General features: G+C 44.5%; 1 long non-coding RNA gene across 1 annotated transcript; it reads right to left on the reverse strand.

The window, feature by feature from the left end:
• Positions 1-18,934: 18,934 nt before the first annotated feature.
• LOC147997081 (uncharacterized) lies at positions 18,935-21,908 on the reverse strand. Its single transcript, XR_015653111.1, has 3 exons — positions 21,755-21,908; positions 20,009-20,180; positions 18,935-19,849 (listed from the first exon to the last, which is right to left on the reverse strand). It is a non-coding gene; the product is annotated as an uncharacterized LOC147997081 (long non-coding RNA).
• Between the last annotated feature and the right edge of the window lie 80 nt (positions 21,909-21,988).

The following is a 21,988-nucleotide window of genomic DNA, read 5'->3' on the forward strand; positions in this document are numbered from 1 at the left end:
GTTCTGCCTTCTTCACTGCTGCTAGATGCAGTTCTCTCTCTCTCTTTCTCTCTGTGTGTCTCTCTGTGTGTCTCTGTGTCTCTCTGTCCTCTGTCTGTCTCTGTCTGTCTGTCTCTGTCTCTGTCTCTGTCTCTGTCTCTGTCTCTGTCTCTGTCTCTGTCTCTGTCTCTCTCTCTCTCTCTCTCTCTCTCTGTCTCTTCCAAAGAGTCAGAGTTCCTTACTGAACCTAAAGTTCACCGTGTTGAGCACCCTTGCTATCCTATGTGACACATGGACAGAAACAGTTAGGTTCTCCAAAAATATTCCACCAGGAAGAGGGATGCGTGGACGAGGGGTTGGCAAGTCAGAACAAAGTGAAGAGAGGGAGAACAACTGAGGGAACCTCTATGAGACAAATGGAAATTATGTAAAAGAACCTGTAAGTGAAGTGGCCAAGAGCAAGGTGACTCCCCTGGAGCTTTTCCACAAGCCTCCCAGGTAGAATTCCCCAAAGCCAACCATTCAGCCTTCTCTGTCTCCCCACAACAGACTGGAGGAAGCCCTGCCAGCACCTTGCTTAGAATAGGACTTGAATCTGCTCCTCCAGCAGAGGCCTCCCTCGGTCTCCCTGAGTGCTTGTTTTGCTCTGCATTTGGCTTATGCTCCCTCTGGGTTAAGAGGCTGGGGTGACAAGAAGCAGAGATCAAAGACACTGCTAAAGTCGCAGCTTTATTCTCCCCTGTCCCTGCCCATATCCCAGGCTGGCCTTGCATCTTTCATCATGCCTGACACGTTTCCAGGCTAGACGGAGAAGAGGAGCGAGTGGCTGCAGCAGGTAAGACTCTGTTCTCCCACCGCCTGCTCATTGGTTGGAATAGAAGAAAAGATGGTGCTGTTTGGTCCTGTAGGATGCAGTCCATATCCCTCCGAAGCCTGTCCAAGGGCAACCGGAGAATGTGCAGTTGCTCTTTGTTAAGGTCGAATACATCCCTTTCCCTGTTAACTCCCATCCTCGGCAGCTCATCCATGTTTGTCTAATCAGCAGCTGAGCAGCACAAGACAGAATCACGTCATAAGAGTAGCAGTTGGGAGACAGGGGTCAACCACGCTGTAATATTTAACTATATTACTTAAAACAACTGGAGAGCCCTCATTTTAATTTTCAACTTCAAAGAAAGGCCTAGGCTAAGGAAATTATTATAGTATCTCTCTAGAACATATCAAGGAATACCAGGTCGAAGAGCATTAAATGTAAAAGAAACATTGCTTCCATTATCAAGCCAGTGGCTTTGCTGGCTCCTGTCGGTTTAAAGGCCAGGCATTGACCTGGGACCAGAAGAGACTGACTAATAATGAAGGACAATAGGAATGAGGAAAGGATCACAGCATGGATGTATTCTGAGCATTCTTGAGGAGGAATAGACAAATCATACGGGGACAACTTATTGTTGGGATCTGATTTGCCAGGGTCTTACTGAAATGAATCATAAAGTCAGAGGCCTAATGAGGATGGCATGTGAACTCCAGTCACACTTGACATCCTTCCTTTGGACTGTTAAACAACTCCAAACATCTTAGACTATTTCAAGTGGTAACATCCCACCTTCGGGAAATCAGGTATCTATCTAAAGAAATAAAATTATACTTGTCAATGAAAGCAACTTAAAGAAATGTGTTAGTCACAGCTTCTGTCATGTGGTGTCTTAGTTACTGTTCGATTGCTGAGATAAGACACCATGACCAAGGCAACTTATAAAAGATAGCATCTAATTTGGGGCTTACATATTTCGGAGAGTTAGAGTCAATGACCAGCATTGGGGGGCGGGGGGTAGGGCATGACATCAGGCAAGTAGGCATGGTTCTGGAGGAATAGCTGAGAGCTTACATCTTGATCCATAATCATGAGGCAGAGAGAGCTCATTGGGAATGGAATGGGCTTTTTGAAATCTCAATGCTCACTCCCATTGATACACCTCCTCCAACAATGCCACACTGCCTAATCCTTTCCGAACAGTTCCACCAATCAGGGACTAGTTACTCAAATATATGAATCTGGGGGTCTGCGGGGGTCATTTCATCCAAACCATCACACATGTTTAGTTAAAAAGCAATGATTATGCCGCTGCTAATTACCAGACCCTAGGCTTAGTGCTGAGTACCATGGTAAAAGACTGAGACACTAGGGCTCTGCCTTGCTAGTGTTTGTGATCTCATAGGGAATAGAGAACCGAGGACAAATAAAAAACTCCAATTGGAGTGTTATTCTAGAAGGATCTCATTTTATTCAAGCCAAAGAAGTCTCTGAAGGTGAGAGTCTCTGAGATGTCAACAGGTATGAGTTGAGAGGAGAGCTGGGGGGATGGTACAGCCAGGAAATAGGGACCTGAATGTGGATCCCCAGCAGCCATGGAAAAATGTCTGGTGCCAGGGGGTGGGGAGGTGGAGACAAGAAGATCCCTGGAGTTCCATGGCCAGGCAGTCTACCCAATCAGTGTGGAGAATGATGAAGGAAGACAGTCAGCATGGATCTCTGGCTTCTACATGCATGTGCACACATATGCATGCACACATGCTCATACATACATGGTCACAAACACACAATTAAAAATTTGTAAAAAAACAAAAAAAGCACTCAAATCTTTAGCCATTAGAAAAATGTGAATTAAGGCTACTTTGAGATTTCATCTTAACCCCAGCCAAAATGACCAAGGTCATGAGAATAGTTGATAACAAATGTTGGCTAGGATGTGGGGAAAGGGGACTTCCTCATTCATAGCAGGTGGGATCATAAAGTGGTGAGGCCATTGTGGAAATCAGTGTGGAGAATTCTCAAAAAGCTAACGGTAGATTTACAGCATGACCCTGTTACAGTCTACACACTTTGGCATATGCTCCAGGGATGTGATATCCTACTGCTGGGATACTCGCTCAGCCATGTTTACAATAGCTGCTCTATTCATGATAGCTCAGAGCTATAACAGCCTGAGTGTCCTTCAACAGGGGCTAATAATGAAAGCTGGATACCTATGCACAATGCTGCAAATGAAAAGGAAATCATGAAAGTTTCAGGTAGGTAGCTGGATCTAGAAAAGACTACATTGCGTGAGGTAATCCAGACCCAGAAACCACCATGTGGTCTCTTGACTCTGAGGTTCCCAATCCACATCTTCAGAGGTGACATAGCACTGAGTAACTGCAGAAGGCAGGGAAGTATAAGAGGACTGTGGAAGGGGCCAGGAGAAGGAGCTGTAGAGTGGGGACTAGCAGGACACCGGTGCTATGAAAGGGGAGGGAGGGAAACATGGTGGGGACATTAGCTGGGGAGGAGGGATGGGTTTATACAGAAGGAGAGGGGTAGGGGGAATAAATAACACTAAGGATGTTTAGAAAGGCCACAGGGAAGCATTAGTTTATGTTGACTTAAAAACACATATGTACTGGTTATTTTTGGTCATTTTGACACAAAGTAGAGCTATCTGGGTAGACAGAGCATTCATTAAGAAAAATGCCTCCATCAGATTAGCCCATGGCCATTTTCTTGATTAATGATTGATTTTGGGTGTGTGGCAACTATTGTAGGCATTGCCCTTCCTGGGTATGTGGTGCCAGGTTGTAAGAGAGTAGGCTGAGCCTAAGTAAGGAGTAAGCCAGTCAGTAGCATTGCTCTATGGCCACTGCTGTCTCCAGATTCTTCCCTGAGTTCCTATCTTGACTTGCCTCAGTGATGGACAGTGATGTGGAATGTGTAAGCCAAATAAATTCTTTCTTTTAAAAGTTGCTTTTGTTCATGGTTTTTATCATAGCAACAAAAAGCAAATAAGGGCAACATGTATACTATGTAATATTATAGTATATAATATGGAATATATATTATATGTAACATAATATATAATATAACATATGTGTATACATAAACCTATCTATATATCCATTTCTCTCTCATATATATATATATATATATATATATATATATATATATGCTGTTGGGGTTATAATGCTACTCATTGACTATTTAACAAAATGCATGCCAGTTAATGGAAAACTTCTCTTTGAGTTCTTGGTCAGGGAGTCTAAGAGACTCCCCAAACAGTACAAGCTATTGTTGTTGCCCTTGATTACCTCCTAGAATTTGAAGGTAAGACCATATTGATGAAGACCACACATTACACACACACACACACACACACACACACACACACACACACACACACACACACATATATATATATATATAGTGGAGGAATCCAGCTGGAATTGACCTGCCTCCCCTAACAGTATTTGAAACTGCTATACAAGCCACAGAGGGAGGGAGGCAATCATCGTCCTTCCTAGCTGTGAAGCCTATGCCTTACAACAATGGCCCAGGATGGCAAGAGAGCTCCTAACATACAAGAGTGACATTTGTATATTGTGGACATGTCTTTCATTTGGGCTGAAGGCCTGCTCAATAGAAAGGAATTCATGCCTGGCTACTACAAAGCTAGTCCACTCCCCGCTACCCATGTTCTGTGAGGTCATGTGTCCAAGAGGAGAGCCTATTACTATGGCTTTCCTAAACTCGAGTAGTTTCTAACTGCATTCTAAACATTCTATACTCAGAGATAAATGTAGCTCTCACCCCTTATCAAAGAACCTTTCTACAGCAGGTGGTAACCATGACAGAAAGCCAAAACTGGTCCAAACGCAGACAACTGACTGTGAGGTGCGCATTCCCAATTGGTACATCTATAGCCCAACCCTACACCTAACGCTCAGGGGAAATCATGGAAGAGGGGCCAGAGGCCTCTCGTCAGAGCCAAAGGACCAGGATGCCTTCTGTGAGACAGTGTCTATAAATGACAGGAAAGCTACATCCATGAAATATCAACTCTATGGTCTCCTGAACAAGACCAACATAATAATCATATTAACAATATCAGTTGACATGTCAATGTGAATGTAGGAAAATTCACAAAGTCCCATCATGAGATAAATGCACAGGTAATTAAAGGCTGGAGAGAGGGGAAAAATAGCAGTTTTCTTTAGGGTGAGTTCTCTGATAGGCTATCCAATCCCAATTCATCAGTCCTAAACATATATACATACAAGTAACACTAAATTGATTCTGTAGGATGTGTGTGTATGTGTATGTGTACGTGTGTGTGTGTGTGTGTGTGTGTGTGTGTGTGTGTGTGTGTGAGATAAGACCCTGACCAAAACCAACCCCAGGAGGAAAGAATTTCTTTGACTTACATATCTATGTCACAGTCCACCACTGAGGGAAGTGGGGGCAGGAACACAAGGCAAGAAGTGGGAGGCAGACACTGAAGGAAAAGCCATGGATAAATATTGTTACTGACTTGCTCTCTATAGTTTGCTCAGCCTGCTTTCCTATACAGTTCAGAACCCCCTGAGTAGGCTTGACCCCATCTACCACCATTAATCAAGAAAATGTCCCCACAGATTTTCTTACCGGCTAACATGATGTAGCAATTCTTCAATTAAGGTTTATTCTTCCTATATGACTGTGCCATATCAACAAAACATTAACCATTACAACTGTGTGTGTGTGTGTGTGTGTGTGTGTGTGTGTGTGTATAACAATAATAAAAGGCCATAAATTGGAGAGGTAATTGGGGGTACTACACAAGGAGTTAGAAGGTTAGAAGGCAGAGAAGATAGTATAAATATAATACTGTGTCTAAAATTCTCAAAACATGGTAAATACATTGATTTTTTTAAAGCCAAAAAGAAGGCAGTAGTGGCACATATCTTTAATTCTAGCACTTGGCAGGCAGAGGCAGGCAGATCTTTGTGAGTTCAAGGCCAGCCTGGTTTACAGAGTGAGTTCCAGGACATCCAGCACTGTTATGTAGAAAAAACTGTCCTGTAAACAAACAAATAAGCAAACAAATAGCCAAAAAGAGACAAACAAAGGGAGTTTCTGGAGCAAAAGGCATCTCCAAGGGCTGCAGGAGCCAGTGCAGAATGTGTGAAATATTGTAAGTAGCCGGATTGGTAACTGGGGCAAACCAGAGAGGGGTTAGGGATCATCACAGAACACCTTCCATGACAGTTCGCTGTTGTGTGTTTTGGCTTTTAGATTTAAGGACAGTAATGGCATAGTTAGTCATCCCCCTACAGAGGTGCTGGTGAGAAAATGAGCTAGGAAATGGCTGAGACATCAGTGATTTTGGCCAAGATGGCAGTGTGTAATGGAGAGGAAGGAAGATATTTAAAAACTACCTATCAGAAAAGGATGTAGGGGTAAATTAAACAAAATATAGAAACAGAGAATGTTATATGCAACAGAAGCCATGAAGATCTTTGAAGGACTTTCCATGTTTCGGGTTACATAATTGGGAAGCTTTTCCTAATGTCAGAAATCCAGAAGGAGAGACAAGTTTGGAATGGCAGTGGAGAGAGGATTCAGGAAACCCTGGATGGGGCCATGATAAGGAACCCCACCCACCCATCCTCGATGGCCAGGTAGGCTGACCACGGCCATTCTAGTCTCTTTGTTGGTACTGGGTGGGCCCACTGGTTGGTCATACTTAAGCAAAAGCCAACCTTGGTGAGGGTGTTTAAGAAGAACTTTAAAGATCTATTCACAGACCGAAGGTGGAGACGTCCATGTCCTCTCTTTGATTTACCTATAGTGGGCTTTCTGGGTGGACATATTGAGGAGGCAATTGAAGATTTGGCATTGGAATTGAAATAGGTATAGAGATAGATACAGATTGGTATAGATAATGCACACGTTGAGAGAGAAGTGAATGAAAAGATACAAGATTTGGGAGATATGAGGCACATCATAGAAAGTGTCCAATAGTATGGTGGGTGAAAGAACCCAGGGACTAGGAAGGTCTTTATACTCTGTGACATGAACACATCATCTCTGAAGTCCACAACTCTATAACCTCCAAAGACAGAAAGCAGTCAGGACCTTATCCACTCCTACCAACATTCCTTTTTGTTTCATTGATCAAGATTAGTCACATGACTAACCTCAACGCAACCACGGTCAGAAGGAATAGAATGACGACGGTTGACTTAGACTGACTAGAATCCTCACCCCAGTGGGGCTGGTATAGGTCACTCCCATCACCACCACCATCAGTACCATACCATTACCACACCACCACTCTTCTCCCATCACCACTACCATCATCATCTTCCCCATCAGCACCATCATCACTTAGCAGCTTGTTAGAGTTGAAGTTCTACCCCAGTCCTGCTAACCAGAGTCTGGGTGTTCTTAAGATGCCCTCAGTAATACACGTGCCATGTGCTGAGTCTGATACACACCAGCCTAGATAGCCATGGTGTCTACAGTGTCTGGCATGTTAGTCATACTATCTAGTTCTTTATTTCCTCCCTCACTTGTTTATCTGTCACCAGAGCCAGAGTGCTACGGATGAAAACTTTGGTTAGTCTACTCCATGCATGAGTTTTCTTTGTGTTTTCGGGAGAAGAGAAAGAACAGGGCTTTAGTACAAACTCAGCTATCTTCCAGTTTGGACCTGATGAAGCTATTACTATTGGTCTTTCTTGTCTCCCCACTCCTGCATAGCCTGGATTGGCAGTGCTACTTGGCTGCTGGACACATTTGGATTCTTTAAAACCACAGGTGAGCATTTGGAATGCTTGCTAGGTTGTGTCATTTCTTTTTATCATGCCTTTCAGTGAGTCCGTGGCATTGCAGGTTCTAATCAAAATGTCCATCCTGACGTCTGTGAGGATCGTCTATCTCTTCCTTACATCCCATAAATATTACTTAATGGGACAGGACTTCTTCAGTGAGTTCTGTCTAGTGTTTGAGACTTCAAGACTTTTAAAACACACACGGAGGACTTTTTTTCCCCCAAGAAATAACCAATTTGTTTAAAGAACTGCAGAACTGAACCTAAGAAGAGCCCTTATAAGAATTCACATGCTGAGAGGCTAAGGAAAGGGAGAGCGAAAAGTCCCTGACACGCAGCGTTGGATGAGTTCATCAGCTTCGTCCAAGCCACGCTCCTCAGTAAGTATCATACTCAGAACCCGGTAAAGCAAGACAAACTGATGTCTTCTCCCCGACATTCTCCCTGTCCCTTCATTTATTCCATTCATTCATACTTACTGACTACCCGGCAAGCATTAAGCTCTCTCTGATGGCGGCCTCGTTACTCTATTTTAATGGGCTTGAGAACATATCCTTCTAAGAAACGAATGTGTCAGGATGGAAATGGTAGTTTCTTGGAGACAGTGCCCTTAACGTGATTTTGGCAAAACTGTAACTATTCCCATATGAGGTACCATTTCCCTCCAGGGCATGGGCCTCAGTGGTCAGTTCCCAGCTTGCTTCTCCAATCCTTTATTTCATCCCTCCTCTGCTATCCTGCTGCCCTGGTTTTCTTTTGCCTTAAATGTGAATACAACTCCCATAAGCAGGTTCCTGTCTCTCCTACATGCCCCTTTGGTGATGTGAAACCCCTCAAGAATTTAAGCTGGTCTGTGAGACTCTGCACCTTTATCTCTAAGGCAGTGGTTCTCGGCCTTCTTAATGCTATGACCCTGTAGAACAGTACCTCATGTTGTGGTGGCTCCCTAGCTACTTTATGACTGTAACTTTGTTACCATTATGAATTGAATTTTTTTGGAGATAGAGGATTGCCAAAGGGGTCATGACCCACAGGTTGAGAACCACTGCTCTAACGTGATGCTTACACTATAGATTGATGAACATGCCATCTTTTTTACATTCTGGAAGGTTGCTTGTCTCCCTCATCAAAAGACAAAGCTCTGGTCTCATCCTATGTGCTCCACTGGTACCTGTGTAAAGGCCTGGCAGGTTAGAGTTAGGCTGCTGACCAAACATTCCTGGCTACTCAGGCTGTCTGGGCCTTTATAGCATTTAAGTCTTGGCTCCTCAGGGTTCTTGGGAATATAGTGCCAATTACTATCAATGACTTACAACAAAGTGACTTGTGAACCTCTGGGACAACTGTTAATTATCAGCCCAGGACCCTGAAGGGCTAGGTTTTCTCTTGTGGCTGCCACTGCTTAGCTACTGATCGTCTGGATCCTAAAATGACAGCAATGTCAGCTTGCAGCGGAGTCCAGGTGAACTATGGCGAACACTGTCACTGAGCAAGGAACTCACTTTCAACATTTAAACTCACCGAGATCTAGACTTGTTTGCTATGAAGCAAGGCCTTTTGTGATCTGGTTAATGTCTCAAAAAGGAATGTTCTCGATAAATACTGTGAGCCTATAGTTTAGAAACTGTCGAGAAGCAACAATGAGCAATTTTACCATTGATGCTAAATTTGCTAAGCAAAATTGCTGACCTTAGACATGGGAGCGTTGCAGGTGGCCTTGAGGTCATTGATCCCCTAGGACTCAGCATTCCCTGGAACTTAACAACCTCTAGGCTTGGTGGGAGCTTAGGATACCGACTTACAGACGTGTTGTGCTAGTTAGAAACAGTAAGCAGATTAGAAACAGCAGATGACAGGGATTGTGTTAGATGTATTTTTTATAATGGATCACACAAAAGTAAGAAATCTAAGGAACTAAGATATCCAGTGCTCTTCTTTCCTATAGATCAGTAGCAGTTTGACCCAACTGTCTTTCTTTTATCCATCTTTTAAAAGCACAACAGTCTGTTTTTTTAAATCTCTTACTAAATATAGGGGTCATCATCTATGTTTAAATTCCATTTTTAAAAAGAAATATTCGTGCTAGACAACAGTGACTCACATTAAATAAACAGAAGGATTGAGTAAAGAACGAAGTAAAGAAAAAGGAGCCAGCATTTTGCTTCTGGTGATTTTAGACAGGAACTGGAGATCCTCTGCTCCTGAAGCTCGCAACTTACTTGTAAGACAAAATAAGTAGGGCTTCATGATTTCCAAGTGCAGTGAGCTACCCATCCTGACACATTTAAATGAAGTTCTTTAAAAATCTAGGCCCAGAATCCCACAAGACTTTGCAGTGACTGCCACGCCGTGTTCACAGCTTGATCGAGCTCCTGACTGTGCGGACACGTCTCTCGGCATAAACACAGGATGCATCATCGTTCCTCATCTTAAGACACCTGTAACTGAGCATCGCATCCCTCAGAAACACCTCACACACCCTGTGATGTTCTCTAGAAGAAACATCATGTTCCAAAGGTTTGTGTTCGTTTCTAGGATATTAATAACAAGAAGGAAAAATCCCGAGTTTCCTGTTTCAACTAAGGATGATGCTTCCACGAAAGCATCCCAAACAAAGGGGGAGAGAAATCAAATAAAAAAAAAAAGTTTGGGACACACATCTAACTTTCTCCTTCTCAACCAATCAGTTACTCTACTTTCTGCGTTAGCCTGTCCTTGATCTCCACTTAGTCAATGGAAGGAAGAACTGGATTGCACAAGCTATGGAAGCCCAGATCGCAAGGTTCTCCAAAGCTGGGATTTCCTCCTCCCCCCAACATCTCATTCCTTGGTGTGGAAGAGATAAAATGACCAGGTGTACCCCAGGATGATACATTACTGGGGTTCACTCCAAGTACAGAATCACTAGAAATAATGCTTTCAAAAACCGTGTTATTCTGCTGGTAAAAATAACCAAACAAAATATAAAGCACACGGACAAGAGGACATGATCTTAGCTCTATAAACGATGTCTACCGGTATCCTGGTGCCCTCGGTGGAAAGAGGACATCTAATTGGCAGTCTGAGTATGCTTGTCTGCTTTCTCCAAGTCTTTCAATTACACCGAAATAGCAAAATGAAAAGCTACAACCACAGTTTGGGTATTTTGAAGATTTGTGTAGATTTGATTCCACAGAACAATACAGAAAAGCTGAAGGAAGGTTACAGCAAAACTTGGTTTGCGCACATCTGTACGGAAGAGCTTCAAACTCAGAGGTTTTGGGGTCAGGACATGTAGGGACTTGGTCAGTAATTATCTGGTCTGTAAATCAAAAGATCACATTGTGAGCTCCTGGGCCAATTAAGATCCTTCCAGATCCCTCTTATGATGACGTCCTAATGGAGTTCTGTAGCTCCCATGCTAAAGCCTTAACATCTGCTTAAACACTGAAGCCAGTGTGTTCCTCAGAGGGCTCAGCTGAGCGGAGGTGCAGACAGGATGACACTCTGTGTACCTAAGCTAGAGATAGGGTGAGAGAAGAAGTAGGGAGAAGGCAAGAAGTCACAGGCTTCTCTTATGTCAAAGGTTCTTGGGAATATTTTATTCTGATGAGAGGAAGCTCTCCCACCAAAGTAATCCCCTGCAAACCTGACACTTCTCCCATATATTCCAAAAGCTGGCTTCTCCCCCATAACTTTCATTCACTGGGAGGCTGAATCAGCCATGCACTAGAAATGCAACAATGTGGAAGAAACGCTCAGACTTCCAGATCATCGATGACACCACTGTATAAAATTGATACATATACAAATAGACCCATGAATATTAAGTATCGAGAGAATCAGCCACCTAGTTCTTCTGGAAGACAAAGAGCAAAGGGGATTTCTTGAGGCTTTGTGATCCCCCTCAGAGCTTGCAAGGGAGGAGACAAAGGGAATAGGTAAAGAACAAACACACAAACGGACAAACATCCAGAGATGACTTTTCCAGGCCTTCAGACACTGTAAACTGTCATTATAAAACTTTCCTTTTACTCATTGATTCATGTAGGTCTATGAAACATTTGCCTTCACCATTTACAACTGGCAACCATTTTGATCCTCAGATGGTGTGCAGCAGTGCTGGAAGGTGAAGCTGGTTGCCATGGGAACAGGCCAGGGTTGCTACTGAACCTGGTGCAACGCCTGCCTCCTCTAGGCGGTCCCCTCCCCCAGAGCTTTAGTGACCATCCTAGCTTTGGGGTTTGAAATTATGCCTCCTGGGTTTTGTGACTGAGGTCTACACCCTGACATGTCTACACTGATGCTTGGTGCCTTTTGGGAAATAGTTGTAGCATGCGCGGTCTAAGCTCAATTATGCTATTTACCACTAAACTATCATTCTTTCTAGAAAATTCCTCTGTGCTTGGAGATATGCATTTTTGAATAAATAAATCTCATAAATTCACAATTATTTAAGTTCCAATGTAAGATTATTCATACTTTCTCAATTCTTTGATTTTTATTTCTATTTATTTTCTCATGTGCTGGAGATTTTGGTCTATGTTCACTACATATACATTATGCATAATATATAAAAATTTAAACAACACCTTGTATTTTTTTATTCCATTTTTTTATATTTACATTTCAAATGTTATCCCCTTTCCCGGTTTCCCATCCATAAACCTCCTCTCCCATCCCCCCTTCTTCTATGAGGGTGTTCCCCCACCCACCCTTTCCCACCCCTCACTCTGACATTCCCTTACACTGGGGGGGGGGTCCAATCTTGGCTTCTCTTCCCATTGGTGCCCAACAAGGCCATCCTCTGTTACATATCCAGATGGAGCCATGGACACCTTGTGTTTTTATGAACAATATTACAAAATGCATTTTAGAATTTATCTGTAGGTTTTGTTTTAGAGTAGAATCTCTCCCACTAAATGGGAATCTTTATTTTATGTTTTTTAAAGAAAATTGCTTACTTTATGGTATGTGGTAACACTGATAAGAAAAGAGATTATTTCTTTTCCTTTGAAAAACAGAAAAATAGGCATTGTTTTGCTTGTTCGTTTTGTTGTAGTGTGGCTTTTAACTGTGTAAGGCATGTATCCAGTGCCAATGCCAAAACTATTTTTAAAGGGTACGTTTGTATTGACTTGTCATTCAACCTACCTGGTCCCTCCCACCTCATCTTCTCTGGCTCCTCTTAAAAGTTATTATCTTAAAATTAATTTTGTTTGAAACTTTGCTTTTTAAAAATATTGGCATGCACACACTTACATTTTCACACTATAAACTTTTCTTGTTTAATTTGTCCTTTTATCAATATATCCTAGAGACCATCCTGTATAGAGATATTACTTATTCCCTTTAACACTGGACTTGACAGACATCATACAATGCGCAGGAGAGCCCCGGACACAGAGGATTATGACTTAAAACATCCAAACAGTCGAGTCCGCTGGGAGCCCTCCAGCTTCCCTTCTGTGTCTCGAAGCATAACCTCTGGAGTTTTGGTGTTTCGCTGTACTTTAGTTTGCTAACCAGCCCCTGACCTAGTTTGCTTTCTGTTAATGGGATAAAACATGTACCAAAACCAACTTCGGAGACAAGAGGTTTGCCTGGCTTACAGATCACAGTCCATCGCTGAGGGAAGCAATGGCAGGAACTCAAAGTCGTTACCTAGAGTCAGAGCTAAAGCAGAGACCAGGGCCATGCTTGCTGGCTTGCTTCTACAACTTGCTCAACTTGCTATCTCATACAACCCAGGCTCTCTTGCATAGGAATGGCACCACCCGCAGTGGGCTAGACCCTCTTGTCTCAATCACTAATCGAGAGAAAATGCCCCCACAGGCCCACACACGGGCCAATCTGATGGACTCAATTCCTCAATTGAACTTTTTCCTTCCCAGGTGACTCTAGCTTATGTCAAGTTGACAAAACCCCAAAACCTAACCAGTGCACCCTTGTCTGTCTCATTGAATGTTTCCAATCGCATGTAGTGCCATGGTGAGATCTGTCCACTGATGATTTACACTCTGCCGGAATCTCCTTGGAGTCCGTTTCTGAAAGTGCAACTTGTGGGTCAGGAAGAAAATGCAAATAAAACATCGCTAGATGGTGTGTTTCCACCAGCAACGTATGATGCAACTTTTTCTCTACAGTTGCCAATGAGTCACTATTTGAAAATTTTTATACTCTGATATATATAAAAATTCATCTTTCACCGTTTCTCTACCATAAGTGAAAAAGAAGTGTCAAGAAGGTGTGTAGCTCTAATTATGTTAAAAAATGATTAGAAACGAGCATTCCATGGGCAATTCTGAGAAAGAATGAGAGGACAACCCTCAAATGTCGACTAGAGAGGTTATTAAGGTCGATTGCAAAAAAGACGAAATACAAAATGAATAAAAACCAAAGCCTTTAACAGCCTGGGTTTACAGGCGACGTTACAGAAGGAGAGGTGAGAACAGACTAAGGGAATTATTAATGGGGAAAGCAGACATTACTGAATGGAGACAGAAAGCAGGGTTTCTAAAAGAAAACTCTGGAGGTTCTAAGGGCTGCTTCTTGGCTCCATATGTGAACAGGCCTTGAAAATGTTTAACAGAAAGTGCAAGTTTGGGCAGTCTCATCACCGACAAAAGCTGAAGACAGCCATGCACAGCTCAGCACTGGAAAGTGCTATAGAGTCTGAGGCGATTCAAAAGGTATGAGTAAATAATGTATAGAACAGCACAAATAAATTTTGCATTCACATCTCTGTGCCATACCATATATACTATGCATGTGGATAGCTCAATTGCAAAATCGGCAGACAATACATGAAATATTTCTAGGCGACTGTTAGTTATGAAATTTGACTTAAAAAGAAGGCTTTAAAATTACTATAAGAACTTGAAGAATTGATTTTAAAAAAAAAAAAAGAGTACCCATTAAAATGGTGCCAAAAGTTCTCTGCCTGGAATGCAGAAAGCTAAACAGAGTCTTTCTTTCTCTGTGTGTGCTAAAAGGTAGAGTCTACAATCCACAACCTTCTGTGAGTCTATCAGGGAGCTGAGGCAAAAGGCTAACCAGACAGCCAAGTCGAAGCCCAAGTCAAGAGCCTTCTAGGCAAGCTGGAACAGAAGGCCTCTATAACCTGAGGCTGAACCCAGGAAGTGGGGACCTGAAGACCACACAACTTAGGAAGATTAATTTAGCTTCAAATTTTATTTTATTACTTACATCTTTATGTGTATGTGGTGTTTGCTTCCCTGTATGCCTATGCATCATGTGTGAGCAACATATGTGCACAGTGCCTGCGGCAGCCAGAAGGGCCTAAGACTGGACTAACAGTAGATTGGGAATCAAACCTGGGTCCTCTGGAAGAACAGCCCGGGCTTCTAACTGCTGAGCCATCTCTCCAGCCCTCCAGCTAAAACCCTTAATGAGTGGTTCGCTCCCAAGTGTGGGCTAACAGGAAAGCATAGAACTAGTGGGCACCGCTAAGTGGGATACTTACGGGCTTCTAGATACTGCTCTAACAATCATGGTCATACTGCGACAGGGAAGTGCTGCTGCCCCACGAGAACTCCAGTAAACTGCTGGACTTGGGTGGCAGAAAAAGAGGAACTTTTACCACAACACGGCGAAATCCCACGTGGCTGGAGAAAGGAAAGAGAAAGAATCCTTTACTTCCAGAGGAGGCTCAACAAACCATTCCGAGACCAGAACACTAGCTAGAGTTAGTGCTGGAGAGAGGGTAGCCCTCCAAGACAGCCCTAACCCAGTCTGAAGCCTGAGATACACCTGGGTGACAGGGAAGTCAGTCCCTTCCAGCAAGCAGCAATTGTCAGTGTGGTAGTTTGAATGAAAATGGCCCTCACAGGCTCATAGGGAATGGCACTGTTTGAAAGATTAGGATAGGTAGCTTTGTTAGAGTAGGTATAGTCTCACTGGAAGAAATGTGTCACTGGTGGGTAAGCTTTGAGGTTTTAGAAGCTCAAACCAGGCCCAGTAGTGCTCCCTCTCCCTCTCCCCCTCACCCCTACTGCTCCAGGTGTAGAATTCCTGGCTCCTTCTCCAGCACCATGTCTGCCTGCCCACTGCTGCATTTCTCACCATGATGATAATGGACTAAACCTCTGAACCCATAAGGCAACCTCAATTCAATGTTTGCCTTTCTAAGACTTGCGGAGGTCACAGTACTTCTTCACAACCATAACCCTAACTAATACAGGCAGTAACCTATTGCTGAGAGAACAGGCCAGACTGACAAGAACCCACCACCACCGTGAGGTGCACATGTAGGGTAAAGATCTGAAGTCAGGATGAAAGCAGAACATTGAGGACCCCTCCTACCTTAAGAAAGCTGGTCCTTATCACAAACATCAGTGAGCCAAAGACACACCACGTTCACTCACCCTCCAATACCAATTGATGGGTAATAGGACATGTGTGCTATGGCCAGTTGTAAGTTTATAACTGGTGCCCATTGTAGGGTGATTGTCGGGTCCGGTGTCAGCTCCACCACAGGTCTTGGGCCATTCCCACAGCCACTGGGCAGGTATCAAGCTGTGGTAAGCTGTGGGACACTGCTCCAGGGTGGGGGAAGTGTGTTCTGTGGCACCGGACATAGCTGGAGTTGGCTGGGGGTCCCCGGGCCTGCAAGACGGGCTAGGTCATTGGGTTCTCAGGCATCCAGGCACCTGGATCAAGATTCTTCGGCTTTATGGTATGGGCTGCAGGCTTGGTGGTGAAGGTGGCTGGGAGCACAGGGAGGCTTTCCTCAGGAGATTAGATGGTGGCTCTGTAGGTGAAGGCCTTCTCTGTGGTTCCCCACAGCAGATCCCAATGAAAAGAGGCAGTCCATGGTTTTAAGACATTTATTGTAAAACCATATTCCACTTCTCAGTGTGGGCCTGAGATTAAGTATCTTTTGCAAGGAGGAGTGTCTGGGAAGGAAAGGTGATTGGCTAAGAGTCCAGGCTTTTAGATACCTCATTCTAATAGAGCTCTGTCTTGAGCCTACGTGACCTACAGTTACATCCTCTACCAGTGGAGGGGTTTGAGTGTTTCCCTTACATGACCGATGGCCACAAATCTATGGAGGGCTGCAGTTAGTGATTGGCCTGGTTTCCTAGGAGTCAGGTGAAATGCCTACCATCCCTTTCAGGGTCTCCGGGGTTCAAGCCTCCTCAACTGGGAAACAGGGTGCCTTTCAAGGTCCCACATCCAGCGAGGGCATGAATGCCACTTACCTCCACCTCTACTGTCTCTGCACAGAGTCTGGCATTCGATGATCGATGGCAAGAGGGTTTCTCTTTTAAGGAAAAAGAAAATACAAAAGATCTCAGGCCAACCGGTTTTAAGTATGAGTGTTATAACATCATTGAAGGACATTTTAGCTTAAGTCATTCAAAAAGTTAAAAACAATGGTTGTGAACAAGTAAGAGACAGGAGGCAGGTTTCATGAAACGGGACACAGACCTGTGTCCTATTTACAAGTCCCCAGCCCTCATGCCATTTGATGTAAACTCATAAGATTTTGCCATGGCATGAGATTCCTGTCTTGTTCTGCAGTAGCTGTGGAGAATGGTCTCTTCTGGGTTTTCTAGGGATCAGAAGGAATCAAGTCTGTTCTGGCTTGTGTGGATTATGTTGGAAGTCAAGCTCTCTCTGTGACAAACTTTTCTTCTTGTTTGGTCCACAGATGCGGCAAGATCCAAGCATGACCAGACTTGACAGAATCAGGGACAGGGATTTCCAGTAGGCTTTTTTTTTTTTTTCCTTTCTTTTTTTCGGAGCTGAGGACCGAACTCAGAGCCTTGCGCTTTCTAGGCAAGTGCCCTACCACTGAGCTAAATCCCCAACCCCTCCAGTAGGCTTTTCAAACACTGCTTGAAAAATAGTCTATACTGATTACCCAAGGGGTTTGGCCTACCACCTCACAAACATAGGGCCCCATCCAGTTCTGAACCTGCTCAGAGTCTCTGTCTGGGTGACCTACTGGCTCCCAGTGGGTGATTGAGTGGTTGCCTCCTTCCCATGCTAGGAATTTCCTGTCTTGCTGTTTGTCCTTAGACAATCTCAAAAACTCCCTTCCTTTCAATCTTCTCCCAATTGGGAGGGGAAAGGAGAGGCAGAGGAAAGGTTTAAAAGCAACGAAAACAAGAGGGAGGAAGTGACTGATGCTCAGTGAACCCTCAAGTGTGAAAGGCTAATCCAGAAACCACTTAGTAATCAGCACCATGAGGTCAGACCTGGTGACATCTCCTGTTACGCACATGCTGCCTTCTGCACCTCCTGCAGAGCCTTACTTCCTGAACCCAGGTGACCTTCAGAAGTCTTCACCTTGGCTTTCCTGTGCTTGGCAACAGGCCCTTCCTGCGCCATAGCCTCCACAAGTCACCAGCTGCTTCTGAGTTACCCACAGGCCTGTTTTCAAGGCACTAGTCTGTGCCTTCTGGAAACAGAAACCTGGGTGGAGAGGACTGGGCCGTGTTGTACGGCCCTGACTGTGCTATTGTGTGTGCAAGGAAAAGTCAATTTCCAGGGTGTTCTAACATAAACCCAGAGGCAGGACAGTGCCTGGAACTCAGACTGCACACAATGTTCAGAACGGTGCTCATGGGTCTGTCAGAGCTCAAGGGAACAGTCATTTACTTACGTCTTAAAAATGTTTGGCCGATGGCCAAAATAACATGCTACTGTTGTTAGGTCCAAATCAAACTCCAGATCCCCCAAGTCCAAAAGGCAGTCCAGAAATCCAGAAGTGAACTCAAGCTAGACTATAGGGGGATTTCTGGTGGTTAGATAATAGACAGTGTTCTTTGGGTACTTGAAAAGCTGGTTCCTCACCACCGAAAGGAGCCATTTCCCTTATCACTGGCACAAGGGGCAAATGGCTCTCTGTGGTGCCTATTAGGAAACCAAAATGCTGGCCACCAGGTCCCTCAGTATCATAGGGATTATCATACCTGTTATACATTTTGGGGTTCATGTCAGGATCCCAGCCCTTCTCATCTCCTCCCCAAAACTCCCTCCTAGCAGATACTCATTCTCCTTATAACCCTGCTATCTTAAATATTCTCTCTCTCTCCCTCCCTCCCTCCCTCCCTCCTTCCCTCCTCCTCTTGCTTCTCTCATGGCCATATCCAGTTGTTCAGTTTACTGACCATGTTCAGTCTATTTCTTTTTCTTTCTGCTCTGGACTCTTCTAGATGCTTCTGGCTGTTCTCTCTCTCTCTCTCTCTCTCTCTCTCTCTCTCTCTCTCTCACTCTCTCTCGCTCTCTCTCTCATCTACAATAAAAATCTTCACCTCAATCCATACCATGGGGTGGTTGAAGGAGCCTCAGAGTCAGCACAGAACATACCCAGACACCAAATCCTCAACACAAAGGAGATTTTATTACCCCAGAGGGGACAGGTGGGGCGAGAGGACACTGTCTTTGGATTTGACAAAGACAGCAGCAGGCGTCTCTGGAGGAGTTGTTTTAAGGAAAAAAAGGGGGAGTCTGTGATAGGATGACTTGTAAGTCATGTTAGCCAGTGTAGTCAAGTAATGAATTTTGCTCTCTGGACCTTGATGTTTTCATAGGTGGACCTTGGAGGTTGTAGCCAAATAAGGGAACAGACCTTTGGGACGAGCTTTAGGAATGGAATCTAATGGTTTGACAGGGCAGAGGGAAGACGAGAGGGCAAGACCTCCTGATGCCGCCATGTTTGCAGTGCTTGGGTCTGTTAGAGAGCCAGCCCTTCGGTGGTGGTCATGCTGTAAGTTTATACAACTGTCACACACTTTTACTGATCACTGGAGTTTAAGGGAGTGGGGCAGAAATAGACTGACTGAAAGGTACAGCATCTTCTATGTGTCTCTTCCAGAGGAAATGAAATCAGGGATGGAGGAGCGAGGCTTGATTTCACTGGTTCTTAGAGTCATTCTCATGGATACAGGCATGCCATCCATAGGATGCATTTCCCCACCAGTCCCAGGCACCCTCTGTGACGCATAAAAATCCTCATCATTATCCTGAAGCTTCCCGTTCAATGGCCCCTCATTCCGTGATCAGCACTGGGTAGGAACACGCAGACAAAGTAGACAGTGGCCTGCGAAGGCAGTAGCTTCAGCCAGAGAGCTCAGCCAAAGGATGGAAGGTCCCGGCAGTGACCCCCAAGGAAGCGTCCTGGTGTTTGCTGACCCTACTGCATTCTCTTCATTGTGCCCAGCTCTGAAGATACTGATGCTTCTCTCTTCTGTCACTACAGCTTTTCTGTTCAGGTTTCTTCCGTCCATCTTAGATGTCTGAGGAGTAAGATACGTTCTCTCAGCGTGTGGTATTTCAACACCGTTTTATTTCTTGAAATGTTTTTACTTGATCAATTTTGGAATTATAAAGAGGCTTAGTGACTACAGAACAAGCAACTACTTAAATATAAACATTTAATAAAGAGCACAACACACCTGGGCGTGAAGGCCGTTGGTTTTCCTTGATCACCGTGAAGGATACACGGTCCCGAGACACTTCATATTCCCACAGTAGTGTTTTCTCTCCACTCTGCTTCACTCAGGAGCTGAAGATTCTCCTCCACATTCTCTCTCAATGCCACATCTCTCCTCAAACTCGTGAAATAGCCTGGCCCCAGAAACCTCCGTTTGATATGAAGGAACTCAGTCCTTCCTGCCCCTGGTTCTCTATACTTTTGCCTTATTCCACTGAAATTTTCACTATCATCAACACAACCAGACACTGCTCCAGAATGACAGGAGCCACCTCCGGGATGCTGGAGAGGAAGAATCCTGGCAGGAAAACCATATTTTTTGTTGGTGCTGAGGGAGGGGAAGTAGGGAGATGCCATATGTTACTGTCTCGAATCAAATCACCAGGTACAGCTCCCGCTCCCTTGGAAGGGACTATTACATAGGCAACAGGAGTCATCAGAGACTGTCACAAGGATGGGAAAACCGAGGGAGAGAAGGGCTAGGCCACAAAGATAGCACCAAGCATAGAGGATAGAAGTGGTCCAGGGTTGGTATTGAAGCTAATAAATGTAGGGGTCGGTAGGTAGAGTGAGCAAATGCCTGCAATTGTTTTCCTAATCTTCAGTGTCCTCCTGCTCAACCATGGAGGTGGAGCTAAGGAAATGGCGGGTACAAGGCTAAATACTATGACTCTGCGCAAATAAACACTTTCCTGTTGGAAAAGCAAACAGCAGGGATGACAATGGAGGAATGGGGAAAGCATTTAGGCAGAAGTGACTCGGGTGACCCAGTGGGGAGAAATCTCTCAGCCTGAACGTGCCAAGCCACCAAATAAAAGTAAGGTCGGTAGTAAGGCATGAAGCAGATGCTCAATGAGGTGTTTACAGCCAAAGACTGTGGAGATGAGAGAAACAAACTTCAGGCCAAGTGTGTATGGTAGCTACCAAAACATTCCTAGGGCAACATGACACAGAGCAGAGATGCGGGGGAGGGGGTGAGGGATGACGTCGTTTGGCAGCATCTGCTAAAATGCATTTTTACCTAAGACAGATTTTAGGGGGGAGGTTTCAGAGTTTTCAGAGCCTTTCCTCCGCTGCTGTGCCCTGTGAAAGGGTGTGGGGGACGACAGAGAGTAGGGTGTAATAGGAGGAATTTATGACATGTACTTTCTTGGTCTACACGATAGCTACAACATGCTGTAGCTTTATGGGGGAATGCCCTTAGGTCAAATGCCTGTGGATCTTTTTTTTTCCCCAGGGAGCAGGAAGAGACTTGGGTGAAATATGTATAACGAACCAGGAATGGTGGGCCTGCTCTAAAGCCATATAGAATAAATACTTAACCAGCACTTATTAGCCAGAGGATGATGGGCTACAGTATCTGCACCCCACCAACGGGAAGGATTCGGGAGCAGAATTTAAACAGCAGTTATTACACCAGGGCTCTCCCACCTCCCCCCCTCCCCCCACCAGTCTCTTCTCCAGTATGCTCCTTCTGGAATTCTCTTCTATCAACAGAAGGATCGCTTCCTGACCTGCTCCCATGGAATTTCCCCAGTATCAGAATATTGGGACAATGAAGGGCAGAGTCACTAACATAGGCAAGACAGGGCGCTGAAAGCCTTGGTGAATGTCCGTTTAGTACAGAAAGAGAAAGTGAAATCGGGAAAGGACTCTGCCAAACAACGGAGGGAGGCAGTCGTTCGCGGAGAGATGCTAGCTTCTCTACCTTTCAGTGCAGACTTCCCTGCAGTGAGGCTTGAGAGACCAGTGCCTTCATAATCAAAAGGTTCAGACCTCTCTCTCCTCCAGTACTAGGGAGCAGCTGAGGTCCCACCCACCAACCAGGAACACACTGGCTACGTGCAGCCTCCCCTTCCTGGAGGACACAATGTTATGTTTCTAGGTTCCCCCGGAGGATATTACAGTAACGTTCGGTGGTTAATGAATAGCTTCCCGGTGC

The sequence above is a fragment of the Rattus norvegicus genome, chromosome 1 (genome assembly GCF_021556685.1).
Source record: "Rattus norvegicus strain SHRSP/BbbUtx chromosome 1, alternate assembly SHRSP_T2T, whole genome shotgun sequence".
NCBI lineage: Eukaryota > Metazoa > Chordata > Mammalia > Rodentia > Muridae > Rattus > Rattus norvegicus.